The 21,689-nt window shown below is 39.6% G+C and overlaps 1 pseudogene; it reads left to right on the top strand.

The window, feature by feature from the left end:
- LOC117065388 overlaps positions 1–21,689 on the top strand; it is a 28,643-nt pseudogene that overhangs the window by 944 nt on the left and 6,010 nt on the right.

The following is a 21,689-nucleotide window of genomic DNA, read 5'->3' as shown; positions in this document are numbered from 1 at the left end:
GGTGCTGGGTCTTTTTTCTAGAAAGCACAGTAGTCTTTCTTTGATACCCTCCCAGTCATGCCTCTGAGTTCTTTCCTCTATCCCACTGAGATGGTCGAGTCTTCTTAAACAACTAAAACTCAGAAGAAACCCCTGCAACTTTTCATAAAATTACTATTCAACAAATAATTGCTAGGCACTCCCTTACTGTTTACATAGTCATCCAAATTACAGTGCCAGCCTGCTAAAGTCTTTTTTACATGTTTCAAAAACAAGAGTTCTCCGAAATGGAAAAGAGATATATCAGAAATGAGAATTAATTAATAATAACTGTATAACTGGAAAATGTTATATGTACCATTAAAACGATCGAAACATTTATTGAGCAGGCCCTATGTCTTAGACATCATAAGGCTCTGAAACAATACAGAAATATATAAAACATGAATTCTGTCCTCAGGAGTTTACAGTGCACAAAGGAGACATACACACACCAAGGTGTAACAAGTCAGATAATCACAAGTAGGGTTAGAAATATAAGCAAAATACTACAGAAACACAAAGGAGGGACAATGCATCCTCTGTGTGATCAGTGGAGACTATCTGTTGAGTCTTCAGTATAAAGAAAGTAAAGTTAATCAACTTTTAGATTGTAATGGAACCTTCCTGTTTTGAGGGTTAAAAATGCCAAGCCATAGACTGACAAAGGCAAAGCAGGGAAAAAGAAAAAAAAATCCTAAGCCATAAAGCTCAAGGTCCATATACTACAATGAGACATTTAAAACAATCATACAGAAAGAATGTGGATTTCCTGAGCGTTGTTTGTAGCAGGACTGAGAGGAGTGTGTGAACATTCTTAGTGGACACGTAACACAGTTACTCAGTTTGGCCTTCGTCTGTACTGCTGCTGCTACATACAGTGATTTCATTTGCATTGAAGAGAAATTAAATCTCTTAGTGTCAAATTGAGACCAGAATAGCATGTCATTGCATCTGATGAAAGAATCCTTACACACATGTTTATTAGTGCATAGATAATAGCAATCTTTTATTGCTGCAGTTCCTCTTGAGAGTCTGTATCTGTTAGATTGAATTTAAAAACTCTAACATAGCTAATTGCACAAACAGGCTGAATACTGTTGCAGAGAACCGCACAGAAAATTGAAACCTTCAGAAATTATGCCTGGTATGGTTAGTTGGCTCTTGTGCCTTTTCCTGGCTGCTTTAGAGTATTGTTCAGAGTTCATCAAAATCATAATTTCAGATTCCTACTGGGAAGAATACTATCTGCAAAACATCCATGTTTTTGTGGGATGGCCTGAATCACAGCTTTATAATGAGTATCCCAGACAATGTTTTCCCCAAAAAAGAAATCTTATTTTTCAAAAGATGATCATTAAAAATGGTTTCATGTGGTGATAGTCATCTGAACTCAGGCAACCTGACCTTGGCATCCATAACCATCCTTCGCGTGTTTCTTAACTTGGGGGCCACCATGCAAGGTTTGTTAGGCACTTTTTGTCTGGATGATTAAGAATCTGGGAAATGGTGCTGTTGGGAAAGATGAAAGGTTTGTGACAAGTGATGGTGCAATATATGGTCCCTTATGGGAAAATTAAATTGTAAAGTCTTAAATATCCCTTTGAACTTGAAGATTCTGTAGTTTGTGTTCAGATATATAATCCTTAAGGAGGGTAAAGAACAAACACTGAATGGAAATCAGGAGAGCTGAGTTCTTGACTTGGCCTCTGATTAGCCATATGCACTTGAGCCAATCATTTTGCATTGATACCTCTGCTCATTCATTTATAAAGCAAAAGCTCTTTTATCTCTGAGATGCTATCATTTTATGTGTAATGAACATTTAATAATTTCAGACATTTATGGAGCAATTTCTACATGCCAGAAGTTGTTTCAAGTATCTAACATAACTCACTTGATCTCCATAATGATTTCATGACACAGGTACCTTCCTAAGGTTAACTAACATCTTTGTGTCCCTCCTTGAAAACAGAAGAAAATATCAGTACCCATATAGCCAGTAGGTGGTAGAACCAAGATTTGAACCCAGGCAGTTTTGGCTTCAGAGTTTTTACTCCTAACCACTGTGTCATACTGCCTCATGCAGCCTCCTGTGTAGTCCATTAAAAAGCCCAGTTTCACTCAAAGTGGAGATATCAATGCCATGATATTACTGTTATTATTTATGTAAATAATATTTGTTTAGTATTACACCATTAAACAAATTTATTAAGCAGCTTCTGTATGCCTAGCACACTGTAAGGCTGTCAGGGAATAAAAACTCATGTTCACCTGTAATCCTAGAACTTTGGGAGGAGGATTGCTTGAACCCAGGAGTTCAAGACAAGCTTGGACAACATGATGAAACCTTGTCTCAACAGAAACACAAAAATTATAGCTGGGCATGATGGTGTGTGCCTATAGTCTCAGCTACATGGGAGGCTGAGGTGGGAGGATCGCTTGAACCCAGGAGGAGAAGATTGCCGTGAGCTGTGATTGTGCAAAAACTTACGTTCAAGCTTTAAGAGGCACAGTTGATGAAACAAGGCCCACATATTTGAACTAACTAGAGACTATTAGGAAGTACCATTTTTGTCAGGAAGACAAGTCTAATATGGTTTTAGACAAAGACCTGAATGTACTGCAATGCTTGGCAAAGCTCTAATGAGAGAAGTAAGATGCTAGCTGATCTCGAAGGGTGGGTACATTGCATTTAGATTGGCACAGACAGAGTAAGGCATTGCATGTGGGCTGTGCTATATAAGAGTGAAGGTATAGAAATGGGACTGACTATGGCAAGCGATCTGAAGATGAGTAAATGAATGCTGGGTTTGGTTATAAGCTGGAGACTGCTCAGGGAGAGTATTGATTGACTAACTTGAGAACCAGAATTGGAAGGCGTGGGAATTTGTAGTTTTGAGAAAGTAAAGACAAGTAAAAGTCCAAATACAATATTAGTGGATTTATGTAGTCAAGGATGGGAGGTAGACAGCTATTGTTACATGGACATTATAAGAAGAAGTGTTTTATAAACCCATAAACTGTATTACATAAAGTAAAAGTGTTATGGAAAATGTTGCTGAATATTATTGGAGGAAGGTCACTTGGCACCCTTCTGCTGAGCATATTTGATAGAGGAGGTTGTTAGAAATCCAGTGGCAAGGGATTACTGGAGAAAAGGGTATAAACAATAAGGACAGGTCTAAAAGCATCAGGAATATGACTGATAAAGGAAAAAGAGAAATGGGACAGGAGTGAAAGACTCAAAGTTTTTGAAAGAGATGATATGGTGAATCTACACACATATGAGGACACAATTGGCTATTAGTGAGTACGAGTCTGAAGATGCTGGAGAGAGGAAGGATGAGATCCTAGGAATTGCCCTAAGAGTTGAGGCTGAGATCCGGAGCTTGAGCAGTGGGGCTGGCATTGAAAATGAGAGACATGCTCGCTTTCTGACACTGGAGGAAGTTTCAAGGGAAACTATGGGGGGCTGAGTAGATCAAATCAGTTACCTTCAAATTTCCCTATTACATTAGAAAACAAACAAAAAGTGCCTGAGAGAAAGAGATTGGGGATTTAAAAAGACAGCTGGGCACAGTGGCTCACACCTGTAATCCTAGCACTTTGGGAGGCCAAGGCAGGCAGACCACTTGAGGATTACTTGAGGTCAGGAGTTCCAAACCAGCCTGGCCGACTTGGTAAAACATGATCTCTACTTTAAAAAAAAAAAAAAAAAATTAGCTGGATGTGGTGGTGCACGCCTGTAATCCCAGCTACTCAGGAGGCTGAGGCAAGACAATCGCTTGAACCTAGGTGGCAGAGGTTGCAGTGAGCTCAGATCATACCACTGCACTCCAGCCTGGGTGACAGAGTGACTTTGTCACAAAAAAAAGACAGGGAATAATTTAGAGACTATATCAGGGGTTAGTAAAAAGTAAATGGGAGCATTGCTGACAGTGGTAAAAGTCAAATGTAAATTAGGATTAAAGCCTAAATCAAGGGAGAGCCATGGACAGGCTAATGATTAGGTGCCTCTTTAAACAGATATTCTTTAAGTATTCATTCAGTTTTTTTAAATGGAAATGAAGTTGGCCCCAGAATGTAACAAGGTCAATTTATATTTTACCAATTATGTTAAAAGTTTTATTTGGAAATCCGGATTTTTGTCCCACTTAAAAGTTGGTCCTGAGGATGATAGAAGAGGGATGGTACCCTAGGAGTTGCCCCAGGAATTGAAAGAAGATGAACTCTGTAGCTTCAGCATGATGGAGGCTCAACCATCCTGACGTCTAGCTAAACTTGTACAGTTGTATGGCTTCGTCTTTGTTACCCAGAAGCATAAAAAGCCAAGTTCATGTATTTGGTAGCTATGTGAAGGTGATCAGGCCATGATATATACTGTTAGGGATTCATTTTGCTCCTCCGGCATGGTAAACCTGCTGTCTTTTGTATGAAAAAGAATTGAATGAAACCAAAATGATAATATTATCATCTGACATTGTGCTCAATTTATGTTGAGGAAATAGGACAATTATACTTAAAAAGTGAGGTTTGTAAAGGGTCTTAGGTGGAAAAAAGGACCTTGTAATGAAAGTAAATAATGGAAATAATAAAGCCTTATTTCTGCACTTCACTCAAAGTGGTGAAACCCAATATACCAATAGACTATGATGTTAAATATGTATATTGTAATACTGAGAGTAGCCACAAAGAGAACTGTGCAAGTGATATACTCAGAAATACTACATAAATCAAAATAGTTTTTTTTTTTTAAGTCCAAGTAACCCACAAGAAGGCAAGGGGCCAGCAGGGGAGTGATAGGTTGGAGATGGGGAGGTAGTCAGAGAAATGAGAAGTTGAGAATAAACAGAAAACAGGTAACAAAATGTCAGGCTTAAATCCTAAAATACCAAGACTTATTCTAAATGTAAAATTGATCTCAATACACCAATTAAAAGACAGAAATTGGCAGAGTGGATAAAATACCTAAGTCAAATGTATGCTGTCCATTGAAACTTCCTTCAAACATGACATTGGTAGATGGAACCTAAAAGGATAGAAAAGTTATACCTTGCAAACACTGATCAGGAAAAAAAAAAAAAGTAGTGTGTGTGTGTATATATACACATATACACACATGTATACGTATATATATATATATATATCAGATGAAGTAGACTTCAGAGAAAAGAAAATTACTAGATACAAGAAGGATATTACATAATGATAAATGGATCAGTCCACAAGAAGACATATTAATCCCAAATGTGTGCACCAAACAACAGTGTTTCAAAATACATGAAGCAAAAACTGATAAGAGGTGAAAGAAGAAATAGACAAATCCATAATCTTAACTATAACATATAAGCTATAGTTATACTCAACACTCAGCAATTGATAGAACTATTAGACAAAAAATAAGCAAAGATATAGATGAATTAAACAACAGGATCTAACAGACATTTATAGAATGTTCCACCCAGCGACAGCAGAACATACATTATTTTTAAGAGCCTATATGGCATTCACCAAAATAGGCTATTGTGAGTCATAAAGCAAACCTCAACAAAAGTTTTTAATGAAATAATGCAGAATGTATTTCTTGACTATGCTGGAATTAAACTAGAAATCAATAATAGACAACAGCAAAATCTCCAAAAACTTGGAAATTAACAAACTTCTATGTGATCAGTAGGTCAGAGAGAAAGTGTCAACAGAAAAGAAATATATACAATTGATAATAAAAATACAACATTTCCTATTAGGAGAATGACAAGAAGCCACAAACTGAGAGAAAATAATTCACAAAACATATATCTGTTAAAGGACTTGGGTCCAAAATATACAAATAACTCTTAAAACTTACAACAAGAAAACAACCAATCATACTGGATTAGGATGGACTCCAATCCAATGATTGGTGACTGATATGGTTTGGATTTGTGTCCCTGCCAAATCACATGTCAATTGTAATCCCCAGTGTGGAGGAGGGGCCTGGAGGTTTGGTGGTGGCATTCACCAAAATAGGCTATTGTGAGTCATAAAGCAAACCTCAACAAAAGTTTTTAATGAAATAATGCAGAATGTATTTCTTGACTATGCTGGAATTAACTAGAAATCAATAATAGACAACAGCAAAATCTCCAAAAACTTGGAAATTAACAAACTTCTATGTGATCAGTAGGTCAGAGAGAAAGTGTCAACAGAAAAGAAATATATACAATTGATAATAAAAATACAACATTTCCTATTAGGAGAATGACAAGAAGCCACAAACTGAGAGAAAATAATTCACAAAACATATATCTGTTAAAGGACTTGGGTCCAAAATATACAAATAACTCTTAAAACTTACAACAAGAAAACAACCCAATCATACTGGATTAGGATGGACTCCAAATCCAATGATTGGTGACTGATATGGTTTGGATTTGTGTCCCTGCCCAAATCACATGTCAAATTGTAATCCCCAGTGTTGGAGGAGGGGCCTGGTGGGAGGTGATTGGATCAAGGAGGGATTCCCCCCTTTGGTATTCTCATGATAATGAGTTCTCATGAGTCCTGGTTGTTTGAACATGTGTAGCATCTCCCCCTTCTCTGTCTTCCTCCTGCTCTAGCTGTGTGGGACGTACCTGCTTTCCCTTCACCTTCCACCATGATTTTAAGTTTCCTGAGACCCCCCTCAGCCATGTTTCCTGTACAGCCTATGGTTGTGAGTCAATTAAACCTCTTTTCTTCATAAATTAGTTTCAGGTATTCCTTTGTAGCAGAGTGATAACAGCCTAATAAAGGTGACCTTATAAGGAAAAAGAGACATAGAGAAACAGACATAGACCCAGACCCAAATTTAGTGAAATCTGAATGAACTCTGTGGTTTGTACCAATGTCATTTTCCTGGTTTTAATATCATACAATAGTTACAGTAGATGTTACAATTGGGAGAAGCATCCCTGTACATTTATTTTACAACTGCCTGTGAGCCTATACTTAATTGAAACTAGATGTTTTTAAAAAGAATTAAAGGTAATGTAATGGCATGTGATGCAAAAAATGGGCACATGAAATATCCAGAGCATTCAACCAGATGGCAGCTAAAAATGTGGACCATCTGCCTTCATGGAACTTTGTACTTCGGACATCTTTTCATTAGCAAGACCATGCCATTTAAATGTTTTCCCAGAAGTGGTGCTGAGCTATGTTCAGTGGCCACATGGCTCTCTAGAATCAGGAACAATGAATTAGGATGGACAACCAGGAATAAAGATGCTCTTCAGGAAATCATCTTAGGACTGGGTAAACCGCCCTACACCCCTAGGATTCAGTCAACCTTGGAAATCACTGGAATCCTTAATATAATCTACAAACAATCCAGCATTCTCTATTTTGTCTGAAGATAGATTTCAAAGTTTGCTTTAAGAAAAACAAAAGCAATGTATTAAAACGCTTTTTTTGAATATATGTATATTTGCTGGATCACTAGTTCTTGCAGCCATATTGCTGAAATTAAGGGGCTGTGGCATAATACGAATTGCTATAATTCTAAACCCACTAACAGTTTATAGCTTATCCATTTCTTATACTATCCTTGTGAGGAATAATTATATCAAGCTTTATTTGTCTACACCAAACAGGGAAAAAATAGATATATTTATTCATATTTTCTCCATTGGATTAGCCAAGTCTACTAGGGAGCAAAAATACTAAATTCACATGCCTCCTTTTTTATGGTAGTAATTGAAAAGTTATGGATATGATCCCATTTTCTGAAATGTTTAAAAATGACTGTATAAAATGATCTTAGTTATTTTCAGAATTTAAGTCATTATATGTATTGTTTAGTTTATAGGGAGTTATGTTACTTTTCCAGATTAATAGGCTACCATCGATAATGAAGAACAAGTAAATCCTGCCTTGTGAAATGCTGTCATTTTAAAATTTGCCTAAGGAAAGATTCATTATTGAAAGATTCCTTGCTTTATACATAAATTGCTTTAAACGGCAAACTCCCCTAGCATTTAAAAATAATCCATATATAAAAATTCTCTCAATCCGCAAGCATATCAGTTGTGTAAAATGAGATATATATGGTCTGATACCTCAATTTATGGAACTTTCTCTTGAAATGTCAGTCATTACTCAAATCAGTGCTTTAAATGCCATTTTAGCAAACTAAAAGAAATTAGTGTACATTTTGAGTAGTGAAAGTGACTTAGGAAGAGGAAAGAACAGGGTCCAATGAGTTTGAAATAGTGTTTACAGCTGGATATTGTTCATAACTTTTGGAACTGTCTTGCTTCCCCTGTTCATCAAGGTACTGAGCAGAAACATTAAAATCAACCCAAGAAGTATACTGAGTAGGTATATGGGAGAATGGCATATTGTTAACTTCTTGATAAAATGTCTCAGTATGTAAATACTTGTGAATTATTGTTAGTTTGTATTACTGTACTTACACCATTTGATTACCCCTGCATCAAACTGCACACTCATATTTACTTCAAATGCAGGGACTAACTCTTATATCCCCCACAGCATTTAGTAGGCACATAATAGATGCTTATAGTTGATGGACACAAAGCATATTCAGCTATTAAAAGAATAGAACTTTTATTGCTTCTTCAGTTTCCAGTGTCTCAAAGTTACCCTTTGCTTTTGACCACAAAGTCTACCCCTCCTTATGGTGGTTTCCTCAGGTGTCTGTGTCCTCCCTCCATTGCATTTTCTCCTCCCACGTCTACTCAGTAACTGGAGCCTTCCTCCTTTTGCTGACCCTTGACTACAAGGCATTTCCATCTTTTGGCTTCCTAATATGTCATGCCTTCTGTTATTGCCACCACAGCCTTCCATTCCCCAGCTCTCATTTCCATCCTAGGACAGCCTTATTGTCCCATCCCTAGGATGAATAAGCATAATTTATATGCCTTTTTCTCCATTTGTTGGTATGGATAATTAAGTGACCTTCAACTTTCATTCAAGGTTAACCGTAGCACTGAAAGCCAAAAGGATAAGAGGAGAGTGAGCAAATCAAGTCCAGAGAGGTGTATTTCCAGTGTGGACCAGTGACTTAGTATGAATATCCAGGAGTGAGGCTTCCAAGAGAGCATATGTGTGTGCACTGGTGAGGGGAGGAAGGGTTACGGGTGGGAATTGTAGTAGAGGCTTCCTCAGGCCAAAGAAAACATTCCCAGAGGGTCTCTATTCTAAAGAAAAATTTTCTTTTCTCTGATTTTTTAAAATGTAGATGTCTTCATTATATATTTGGACCTGTTTTTAAAACAGCTTAGTTTTAGATTTATTCTTCAAGATAACTTGTACCTATAGACATTGCCAACGACTTACAAAAATTAGAGATACCAGTTGACTCTCAGTAAAACTTCTCACCTGGTCCATGAGCATCGTCATCTCTTTATTTGGATTCCATAAGCCAAACGTTATCTTAAAATTGGCAAATTTAGTTACATCTCTGTTGAATGTATTTTTCTCCAGAAAATGTTTGGAGTACAAAAACGACATCTAGAGGTGACTGTCAATATATCTTTTCTTTGCACATACTACGTATTCGTTGTTGTGTTTTAGAAATATTTTAGGAGAAGTTTGGGTAACAGAACTAGCAGTGGCATTTATTGAATTCTTCCTCACAATAACTGAAGGGATATACTCCTTTTGCAGATATAACCCTTTCAATCCAACTAATATTTACTGAGTTTACTAAATGCTGGCACCAATGATACCAAGATCAATCAGATGTAGCTCTTGTTACTGAATGGCGTACATGGAGGAGATAAACACAGTAACGTCCACTCTGTGTGATGAGTGCTGTTGGAGATCAATTAAGTGGCATGAGGTTATAGAAGAGGAATTATTCACCCATCTGCAGAGGGCTTGGGGACGAAACAGAGTCAGTAAAGCAATCCTGGAGGAGGTGTACCAGGGGAGGTGTTCCAGACAGAAAATAGCTGAAGTAAAAACATGGAATAGAGCAATAGTATATTGTGGTCTGAGAAGTACGTATAATTCAACATTTCAGGAGGGTAAAATGAGCAGTAGATAATGATGAGAAATAAAACTGCAGGCACAGTCAGAGGCCTATTTACCCACGCTAAGGAATTTGGAGTTGGAGGCACCAGGGGGAAATATCTTGTTTCAAAAAGTGATTACATGAGGATTTTTACCCAGTTCTGTTTGTCTCCAAAGCCATGATTTTTACATTAAACCATATTTTCTTCATAGACGTTCTTAAAATTAACCATTTACCAAAGATGTAAGTAAGTTAGAAGAAAAACAATACGAATTTGGAAAATACTTAAAAGCATTATTGGAAAAAGCCAGTGTAGTATCTCTATTTTCAATTTGAACTTTGAGTCCAATCATTAGACATTTTCTAGTCCCATATTTTATACCATACCATGCACTCGCTTTTGTTAACTATCATTAATAGTGAAATGACAAACTTACCAGCATCTAATACTGGGGTTATTCTGGTGGGTACCCTACAACAGGCGCTTTGTTCTTTGGGTGTCCAGCCACTACCTTCAGTTGCTGACTGACAAAGATGTGAATCTGAAGCCACACTACCTCAAGGGCACCTCTACCAACACACATCTGCTGGGCCTAATGAAAACAGAGGTTTTTCTCAGCCCTAGCATTGGAGATTGACATACCCTCAATGGATGTCAGGGGAGACCCAGTCGCTAAGGATGACTCTCCTGCCCCTAACCCATTAGCATGTCCCAAAAAGAGACAGGAGACCACTTTGCCTTGTATAACAGTCTTGCTGCCTCGGAAAAGCTGGCAAGTCCCCTCTTAATGACCCCATGCTCTTTCCTAATGTGAACGATGTTCATGCTTTTTCATCAAATCTTTTAAATAGAAAGGGTGCAGAGAAAGTCAACTATAATCACTTGGTGCAGAGCAGAGTGCAGGGAGAGAGAGCATTTCATATTCAAGAAGAAATTGTCCAAGCGGTAAATGTCACTATGGCGAGTCCTGTAACTGGAGATAGTAGAGAAGCACTGGACAGCTGAGGAAACTCCAGAAGGAAAAAAAAAAAAAGGAAAACCTAAGAACAACATAAAAGAGCCTAAAATTTACACAGAATCAGAAAAAGACTTCTGAACAAAATAGCATTGATGGTGCTGGGAAACTTAATTAGTGCATACCCCTTACAGCAGGAGGTAGGTAGAGGAACTGTTATTTTAATGAAAGATAATTTGGAAAAAAAAAAAAAATTTTGTCTTTCTCTTTAAAATTTTAACTAAATTCCCCAATTCTTAACAGAACGGGGAATATAAATTTTTCACTAAGAACAAGTGTGTTTTCTTAAAATTCCATGTTATGATCTGTCACAGGTGAGTGGGTGGCAAGTAGAGTATTGTGGTTAACTCCTGGGATGGAGAAGGGGTAGGGGAATCGATATTATTAGGAGAGGGATATAGAGGAGGCTTCAGTAATTTGCAGTTTGAATACTGCAAACTTTAGTTAAGTAGTAGGAACTAATGTTTCTTGAGTTATTCCTTATACCTTTATAAATGCCTAAATACTACAAACATTTCATAAACTTTTAAAAGTGAATTGGAAGTCCAGGCAATATTTAGGGAAACGAGAAGGAGCAAAAAAGAGATCAGAGGGGCAGAGGATGAGAGGAAGAGGAGAAGTAAGTAGGGAGAGAGAGAAAAAGAGAAGGAATGGTTTTGAACCTAGTGAGCTTTTGGAAGGGTTAGGTTAGAGGTCACATCTAACTAATTGATGTGACACAATTAGTTAGATGTATGAATGAACCTAAACCAGCTCTAAACTACTCCCCTTTGGGGACAGAAGCAGATGCCTTTGCCAAATTCAAAATGAAATCCTATATCTCTGAAGACCCCTTTTCTTGTGTTACTGTGTAATTTACATGCAAGTTGTCTGCATAGTTAATCACCCTCTGTAGCATCTGGTATTTGTCATCAAAAAGCAGCTTGTTGAGAGGTTCTGGAGAAGCTCTTCATGTATCCTGGGTTTTTTTTTTTTTTTTTTTTTGAGACGGAGTCTCGCTCTGCCGCCCAGGCTGGAGTGCAATGGCCGGATCTCAGCTCACTGCAAGCTCCGCCTCCCGGGTTTACGCCATTCTCCTGCCTCAGCCTCCCAAGTAGCTGGGACTCCAGGCGCCCGCCACGTCGCCCGGCTAGTTTTTTGTAGTTTTTAGTAGAGACGGGGTTTCACCGTGTTAGCCAGGATGGTCTCGATCTCCTGACCTCGTGATCCACCCGTCTCGGCCTCCCAAAGTGCTGGGATTACAGGCTTGAGCCACCGCGCCCGGCCGTATCCTGGGTTTTAAGCTTTCTTCTACAAGTCTGTTTCTTTAAAAGTTAAAGGTCTTGCTGAGCACAGGGAAGATGTGGTAGTAAGTGGTAGGGAGGATCATTCATAACTTGGGATGCTGCTAATGTGGCCTGCATGATTCAGGGCCAGAGAGGTGAAGATAAAGGGAACTAAGCATTACAGCTAAAAGGGGTCTGAAAATCTCCTAGTCAGATTCCTCAGTTTCCACATGTGACAGTAGCTTTCACAGGGAACCCCAGCCACCATGACTGAGCTGAAACTGGAAGCCAGGTTTTTAAAGTGTCATTCATGGTTGATTTAGGGTTTTGGTTTTCTCCCACAAAATGGAGAAAATGGAAAAATTCTAGATTATCCATGTTAGAGGGATGATGAATATGTGTAGATGCTATTGTTCAGATTCTGTGAGTGGGACCAGCACCACATTGGACTGGCCTAGGGAAGTCAGGATTCTGCCTTCCAGGTAGGCGCTCCCACATGTTGGTGACCTGGAACATCTCTCTGTGTTCATTCTGGAGATGCAGATCTGGGTCCTGTAGACTCAGACTTTTGCAGGACGCTAGGGTGGCCCCTTGTTGCTTCTCATCTGCTACAGTTTTCCTGCCACTCTGGCCTACGGGTTTGATTTAGAAATTCAGAAGACTAGAGGTGAACAAATAGATAAAAGGTTAGAGATGTGTTTCTCCACTAGGGCAAAGCCACAACTTTTCATGTTATTTAGCTCTTATTATTCTAAATTTTAAATTGTTTTTTATTCTTTCACTTACCATGTGTAACTTTCACTTTTCACTTACACATGGTAAGTGAAAGAATAAAAAACAATTTATTTATTTTTTATTTTTATTTTATTTTTTGAGACACAGTCATGCTCTCTCACCCAGGGTGGAGTGCAGTGGCATGACCGTGGCTCGCTACAACCTCTGCCTCCTGGGTTCAGGTGATTCTCCTGCCTCAGCCTCCTGAGTAGCTGGGATTACAGGCGCCCACCACCACACCCGGCTAATTTTTGTATTTTTAGTAGAGAGGGGGTTTCACCATGTTGCCCAGGCTGGTCTCAAACACTCCTGACCTCAGGTAATCCACCTGCCTCGGCCTCCCAAAGTCCTGGGATTATAGGCATGAGCCACCGCGCCCAGCAAAAAAAAAAAGAAAAAGAAAAAGAAAAAAAATTTTAAATTTAGAATAATAATAAGAGCTCAGAAAATGACAGTAATTAAACAACGTTCACATGGAAAAGTTGCCCTTGATGTATCTTGGGACAGGGTGAGTTTTCCTTATTGTTTTTCTTAGCTCCTTTTGTTAATATTTATTTTAGTGCCTTAATGCTACTAAACAGAAAATTCAGAAAACATTGTAGATGTCTTCCTTTTTACTCTGATATTCTCCAGCTTTTCATGCATTTGCAAAAAGAAATAGATTATTAATTTCTCAAGGTTTAGCAGCTTGTTATTTCCATGTGTAATACAAATAAGCATAATTAAAGGTTAATTAGCAAATTTGCAGTTATCTGAATTAAGTGTACTTCAAATTTAATTTACAAGACCTGACAAGTTTGTGAATAAGTTAATTCATTTCTAATGTATTTTAATATACCCAAACCACAAAGCATCTTAAACTTTGTAAAAAGAGTGTGCACAGAGGAATGAGCACTAGATGTGAATTCTCGAGAACTGGGGTCCAGGCTCTGCTGTATATTGGCCTGAGCAGTTCTCTTAACTTCCCTGAGTCTTGGTATCCTGTTTTGTATAAAGGGGGACCTGGTCCCTCTTCTGCCTGGCTGGCAGAGCACCATGAGACTCTGGAGAAATGACACATGTTAGAGATATTTATAACCTGGAACACAGGGCACAGTATGTTTTGTTTGTGACATTGTTTGTTTGTTTTTGTTTTTGTTTTTGTTTGAGACGGAGTCTCGCTCTGTCGCCCAGGCTGGAGTGCAGTGGCGTGATCTCGGCTCACTGCAACCTCCTCCTCCCAGGTTCAAGCAATTCTCCTGCCTTAGCCTCCCAAGTAGCTGGGACTACAGGCGTGCACCATCACGCCCAGCTAATTTTTATGTTTCTAGTAGAGATGGGGTTTCACCATGTTGGCCAGGATGGTCTCAATTTCTTGACCTCGTGATCCACTTGCCTCAGCCTCCCAAAGTGCTGGCATTACAGGCATGAGCCACCGCACCCAGCCTCTGGCATTGTTTTTAGAATAAAGCATGTATTATAGTTTTCTTGAAAAGTAAAGATTTCCAGAAAAGGAATTGGGAAACTCTTTTACCCTCATAGTTATAAAATATGGAGGTTTCCTTCCTCCAGGTTGGTCAGCTTCCCTCTTGATATGGTTTGGCTTTGTGTCTCCACCCAAATCTCATTGGATTGTACTCTCCCAATGTGGGAGGGACCCGGTGGGAGATAATTGAATCATGGGGGCGGTTTCCCCCGTACTGTTCTCATGGTGGTGAATAAGTCTCACAAGATCTGATAGTTTTATCAGGGGTTTCCGCTTTTGTGTCTTCTTCATTCTCTCTTTGCCCGCTGCTATCCATGTAAGAGGAGACTTGCTCCTTTTTGCCTTCTGCCATGATTGTGAGGCTTCCCCAGCCACGTGGGACTATAAGTCCAATTAAACCTCTTTCTTGTGTAAATTGCCCATCAGCAGTGTGAAAATGGACTAATACACCTCTGCTCTAGTTTTTTTGGAACTAGGCCTCTTCCCTTTTATTGTCTTGCCATTCACTGTCAGATTGGACATTTCCCCACACTGGACCTCAGCATCACCCTGCTGGCAGTCCCACAGGAGTTAAAATATCTGAAGAGGGAACGGCCCAAAAAGGAGTCTCACTGCCATTGCAAGAGCTGGTTTAGAATAAAGGGGGCACTACCGTCCACCATGTGTGTCCTGTCTGCAGGACGTAGCTACTACTCAGATCCTGGTTCTCACTCAAGTTCTACCTCAAAGCTCGAGCTCTGTCAAGTGATGCACTTCTTGGGGTCTGTCTGCCTCAGGGATGGAAACTATGAATAAAACTGAAGCCCAGAGAATCATTGAGAGACTAGTTATAAGGCAGTGGCAGAACCTCAACCAAAATGCCAGGCTTGTGACTCCTAGCCCTGGGCTCATGCACGTACCACACAGTGCTCTGAAATATCATTGAGGCGTTATTGTCACTTTTCTTCTAGTGATGTGGATGGCATGTCAATGTCAATTATTCAGATTATTCTCAAATAGTAATTAGTTGGTTTTTAGAGTAAATGAAGCAGTAGATGCTCCCACAAGAAAAGAGAATGAAAGACACCAATTTGTGTATTTGGGTCAAGATCTTACAGCAAACTGAGCCCAGGTCTGGAATAAATGTGGACAACTTCTAGCAGAGCATAAAAGCATTAAAACGTTTATTAACACATCATATCGGTGTCAATGAAAATCAAATTGGTATAATTTTCAAAGAAGAAACTAATGATATTTTAAGGCTGTGTTCATAGTAATATTGTCTTTCTGAAAGATACTTTATGTACTATATTAACATAGAAAAATAGTAAGCAGTTTCCAGGTACAATCAGTGGTTTAAATTAAGATATAAATGTGGGTCTACCAGTGAGAAACTAAGGCAGATGTCTCCATCTAAGACAGAGTTGCCAGATAAAATATAAGATGCCCACTTAAATTTGAATTTCATATGAATAATAGGTAATTTTTTATTATAAGTAAAAATTTCAAACTTAACTGGATCTCCCACTTTTTAAAATTTTTATCTTTTATTTATTTTTATTTTTTTGGAGACAGAGTCTCACTCTGTCACCCAAGCTGGAGTGCAGTGGTGCAATCTCGGCTCGCTGGCTTCCCACATTTTTATTTAAGTATGGCAACTATAAAGGATAAAATTTGCTTCCAAACACTGCCTCTGAATAATATCCAGAGTACATATGATGGCCAATTAATTTGGAAAATACATCAATACAATTTCAAATCTCACGGAGGCAAGGTTTCTCAACATTGGCACTATTTATTTTGGGCCAGTTAATTCTTTGTTGTGAGGGGCTCTTGTACATTGTTTGATGCTTAACAGCACCCCTGGCCTCTACCACCAGATGCCAGTAGTAGTATACCCTAGCTGTGACAACCAAAAATGTCTGGATATTACCAGATGTCTGGTGGGGAGGGGGGGGTCACAAAATCATCCCTGGGTGAGGACCCCTGTTCTGAGGGAAGAAGCTTATTTATAAGTACAGTATATGTATTAATATCTTAGTAGAAAACTAGCTTGTCCTGATCTTGAAGAAAGAAGAGGAAAGCCATATTTTATGTAGTCTTTATTTTAAAGTATCTTGGGAGAAGCACCAATGGAAATGGTTGAGGAACTGGAGAACTGGTAGACATGGGATTGTTTTGCAGTCTGAGGCTCTATGACAGAAGCTTCTGTTTGCTCCAGCAGCTTTGAGAGAAAAAGGCAGTAGAAAGTACTCATGACGCGGCTCAGGTTCCCAATATAGACTTCATCCAAGGCTTTGAAAGAACAGTTAGTACAGAGTCTGCTGATTTCTGGAAAAGGAGTGTTTTATTTAGATAGCAATAACTGAAATTCCAACCTAGACCACCTAGCTGAATAATTATATGTGTGTGTCCAAAACACAAATTGCCAAGAGATGAATTGAGAATCAGAATAGGAAAACTGTTTACTCTTTGATTTTTCAGAAAATAATTCAACAGGGAATTTTGCTAAAGTGTTGTTCCTTCTATTTTGCCCAGGAAAACGTAGTTTGCTGTCTAAACCAAGAAACTATTAAGGGGAAGTTTTTAAGGAATTAACCTTTAGAGTCTTTGTGGCTCTAATTACTGCTCTTCAGTTGTATAGTGAGAGTCACTAAGCATTCCTTCCTCCAAGGAATTTTCAGCATAATCCTATTTTCCACTCAAATTCTTTGTGATTGCCAGATTGGAGTGAAAAATCAAATCTACTTCCAATGAAGAAAAACTAAAAAAAAAAAAAAAAAAAAAACAGTGATTCAAACAAGTTTCCAAAGAGAATACATGAACTTCTTATTCTGCCTTTATTAATTGACATCTATAATTTTGTATTTTTGTCAGGACAATGCAAAAAAAATTCTTTTGAGTCATTCTAACTAAATGTAGGGGCCAAGTGTCCTAGCTATATTGCTTTTTTTAAAAAGTTATGTTAAAGCTGCCAGGCTTGGTGACTCAAGCCTGTAATCCCAACACTTTGGGAGGAGGAAGCAAGAGGATTGCTTGAAGCCAGGAGTTCAAGACCAGTCCAGACATCATAGTGAGACCCTGTCTCTACCCGCATCCTACTCCCCCCAAAAAATTAGCTGAATGTTCCTGTAGTCCCAGCTACTCAAGAGGCTGAAGCAGGAGGATTACTTGAGCCCAGAAGTTGAAGACGGCAATGAGCCATGATTGTACTGACAAAGCAACTCAGTTCTGGTCTACAGTTCATTCTTTGGATAAACATAATACACAACACCTAGAGATACAGCAAAAACCCGCTACCCTTAAGACAAAGTCCAGAATCCTTACTGCAGTCTACAAGGTCCTAAATTATCTGATTGGAACAGACTACATTTTTCCCAACTCCTAGGGTGTATGCTAAGCTGCTCTAAGTTAGAGATCAAAAAAATAGAGTGACTCAAATGAGATCAAAATTGATAATTCTCTCACCTATCAGGGTAGAAGTATGCAGTGGTCAGTGGTCCAGAGTTTGCGGGAAGTTTGATCCATGAGGCCATCTAAGTAAGGTACTTTGACCCAAAGACTCTATCTTGTTGCTCCCCACCCTTTAAGACATTCTCCTCATCCACATGGTCAAAGCTCACTCACCATTACGCTCACTCTGTCCCAACCTGTAGAAAGGAAGGCAGAGAGGCCAGCAAATAGCTTTCTTTTAAATTTGTGTTGCTGGGTAGGTCCCCCAGGAAACAGACTCTGAGATGGAGGTTAGTGTACAGGAAGTTCATTATGGTGTGCTCCGTGAATTATCACCCACTGGAGGAAATGAAGGAAGCAGAACTGGGAGATAGAAAGGTTAGGCTGCAGTACAGTCCTGGCAAGGTCTCAACCCAACTGATACTGAGCATTGAGGCTGAGCTGGTCCTTCAGAGCTGGGATGAGACCAGATATTGGCTCCAAGTCACTCCAGGAAAGGGATATGACCTTGAATAAGATGGCTCTTCTTAGCTGAGGCAATTCTCAAAGGGGGCTGTCAGCCAGTAGCCTTCCAGTTGGACAGATGGCAGCACAGCAGAGCATCTGGGACAGGATGTGACCTGGAAATAGCATTGATATGGTTTGGCTGTGTCCCCACCCAAATCTCATCTTGAATTCCCATGTGTTGTGGGAGAGATCCAGTGGGAGGTAATTGAATCGTGGGGGAAGGTCTTTCCCATGCTGTTCTTGTGATAGTGAATAAGTCTCATGAGACCTGATGGTTTTAAAAGGGGGAGTTTCCCTGCACAATTTCTCTCTTTGCCTTCTGCCATCCATGTAAGACATGACTTGCTTCTCCTTGCCTTCTGCCAAGATTGTGAGGCCTCCCCAGCCACGTGGAACTGCAAGTCCATTAAGTGTCTTTCTTTTGTAAATTACCCAGTTTGAGGTATGTCTTTATCAGCAGCATGAGAACAGACTAATACAAGGGTAAACCACTTCCATTCACCCCTCATTATCTAGAATATCTAGAACAGCCACCATAGTTGCCATGGAGTCTGGGAAATACAGTTTCTAGTTAGGAGGCCCTATGCCTAGCTAGCACTAAAAGGAAGAAGGGAGAAGGGATACTGGGGAGCAATCACAAGAAGGAAGGAAAATCAGTGTTTGAATTTGTTCAGCTTATTGACTGTTTTAGATAAAAAACCACTTCATTGAGGAAAGCAACCCACCAAACACAGAAGCAGAAAGAGAGCTAAAAATGGGATAAGAACAACTGAGAAACTGCTCATCCAGTAATATATTTTACATAGTGAGGACTACACCAAACTTAGGTAGGCTTCAGAATGAGCCAGGGACAACTCTCCAGAGCTCTGCAGGAGGGGGCTTCTAAGGACACACTTACAACCTGCACCTGAAACCCCAAGTCGCAAGGACAATTGATATTTAGATGCTTTTTTTCCTAAGACCTGCTACATATCAGAAAAAGTCACTTAAGGTAAAAGATAAAATATACTGAGAAATGATTCTGTTTCTTCAAAAAAAAAATAAAAAGAAAAGAAACCCAAACAGTAATTGTATTGACCCAAGATAGCACTATTAAAATGTATCACTTTTTGTTAGTGTTGATTGGATTTTAACATCATAATGTTCTGTTTAAAAGAAGGAGACCAAAGTATGCTTATTACCTGAATGACAGAATATTCTGAGGACCAAACCCCCATGGCATGCAATTTACCTATATATAACAAACCTGCATGTGTACCCCTGAACCTAAAATAAAAGTTAATAAATAAATAAAATTTAAAAATAAAAATAAAGGAGACCAAGAAATACTTAAGGGCCCACGCCCCGTCTTTCTTAACAAAATAGCCAGACCAGCCTCTGCCATTGATTGAACCAGGGATTGGAAACTAACATAAAGCAACCACCACCTGTAGGATAAGCATAAGATTATCAGTAGCCTATGAGGAAACCTAGTAATAAAACTCTGACTGGTAGTGACACTGTATGAGGTAGTGTGGGCATCTAACCAACTAATGTGATCCTCCTCTTGTGGACAGGGAGAGGGGTATGTGGTGTGTACAACAGGAAAAACACATTAAAACTCTAGAAACCTAAACAGAGGGAGTAGGAGGGACCATAAAATGTCTGACTTCTCAAATGGTTGATGAGCTCCTAGAGGTGTCCTTCGTCTCTTCCCCAGAGGCACATTTCAACTAGAGGTTGAAGCTAAGAAGCTTATCAAGACTCAGGGCTTCTCACTTTCCCCTGACAGGACCCCTCCAAGGCTGTGATTTCCTGGGCTCTCTTTGCCTTGGTTTCCTGGCCATCAGTGTCCATCACTTGAGACAATCTGAGTGTCCCCACAACAAACACCGGAAATACGCCTAATGAGAAAGCCTCATCCCATCTGCAAAGTATGCTGGAACTAAGATCCAGATTCACAACCCAGGAAATTTCACTCTACTTAAGTAGTGGCATTCTATCTTCAGATTAAAGTGTGTTTGAAAATCTCTACCCCAACTGACTGGGGCTGTCACACAAGGTCCCACTGGGCCCTGTCTTGGGACTCTCCTGTGCAGCACTTGACCCTGCTAGACATCCTCTCTCCTCTCCCCTGTGCCCTCATCCCCATCATCTCCCAGAAACCCAGTGCTGGAACACATGAGATTTCTCAGCTGCATATTGGCAGGGCCAAGGGATCCTCAAAACAAGGCAAGTTTCTGCCCCGCTCCCCTATCAAAAGTGTGTAATTTCTTTTTCTTTTTTTTCTTTTCTTTTTTTCTTTTCTTTTTTTTTTTTGAGACAGAGTCTCACTCTGTCACCCAGGCTGGAGTGTAATGGAACAATCTTGGCTCACTGCAACCTCTGCCTCCTTGGTTCAAGCACTTCTCCTGCCTCAACCTCCCAAGTAGCTGGGAGTACAGGTGCCCGCCACTACACCTGGCTAACTTTTGTATTTTTAGTAGAAACGGAGTTTCACCATGTTGGTCAGGCTGGTCTCAAACTGCCAACCTCAAGTGGTCTGCCTGCCTCGGCCTCCCAAAGTGCTGGGATTACAAGCATGAGCCACCATGCCTGGCCAAAAGTGTGTAATTTCTTAAACCCAAAGGGGTCTAGCCGGGATTCTGCATTCTCATATTTTAAGAATAAAGTGATATCTCCATGAAGGGCCCCACTTTGAGCCCTATTTATGTTTGCCTCTGGGATTTAGCTATAGCTGGGCATGTGTGACAGTGGGCAGGTGGCAGCCTGCCCAGGGTATATTTGCACCCTGTCCGTGTAGCCTGGGGTTGAGAAAGCAGGCTCCAGTATTCCACAGGTCTGGTTTTAAACTCCAGCTCTACCATTTATTAGCTTTGTGGCCCTAGAAGAGTCTGTATCCCCTCTAAGCCTTCATCTCCTCATTTGTAAAATAGAGACATAATAATAGTTTCACAAGGCTGTTGTGAGAATTAAATGATGTATAATTCGTTCTTGGCATAGGGCCTAGAACGTAGTAAGCACTGATAAATGACAGTTCTAGTAGTAGATACCCCATAAGTAAGCCTCCTTGAAGGAAGTTTACCTAAGGTAAGAAGAAGGTCAACTTGATCCAGTAACAAAACCCCAGAAGGAGAGATTCCAAACGTAGCTTGGAGCCTAGCTCTTGGCTATGTCTCCTTGCCCAGCTTCCCTGAAATTCATCACTGAGTCCCATGTAGAGGTGGGAT

The sequence above is a fragment of the Trachypithecus francoisi genome, unplaced genomic scaffold (assembly GCF_009764315.1).
Source record: "Trachypithecus francoisi isolate TF-2019V2 unplaced genomic scaffold, Tfra_2.0 Lachesis_group2, whole genome shotgun sequence".
Taxonomy (NCBI): Eukaryota; Metazoa; Chordata; class Mammalia; order Primates; family Cercopithecidae; genus Trachypithecus; species Trachypithecus francoisi.
The sequence above is the reverse complement of the archived record's forward strand: the minus strand, read 5'-3'. Positions and strand labels throughout refer to the sequence as shown.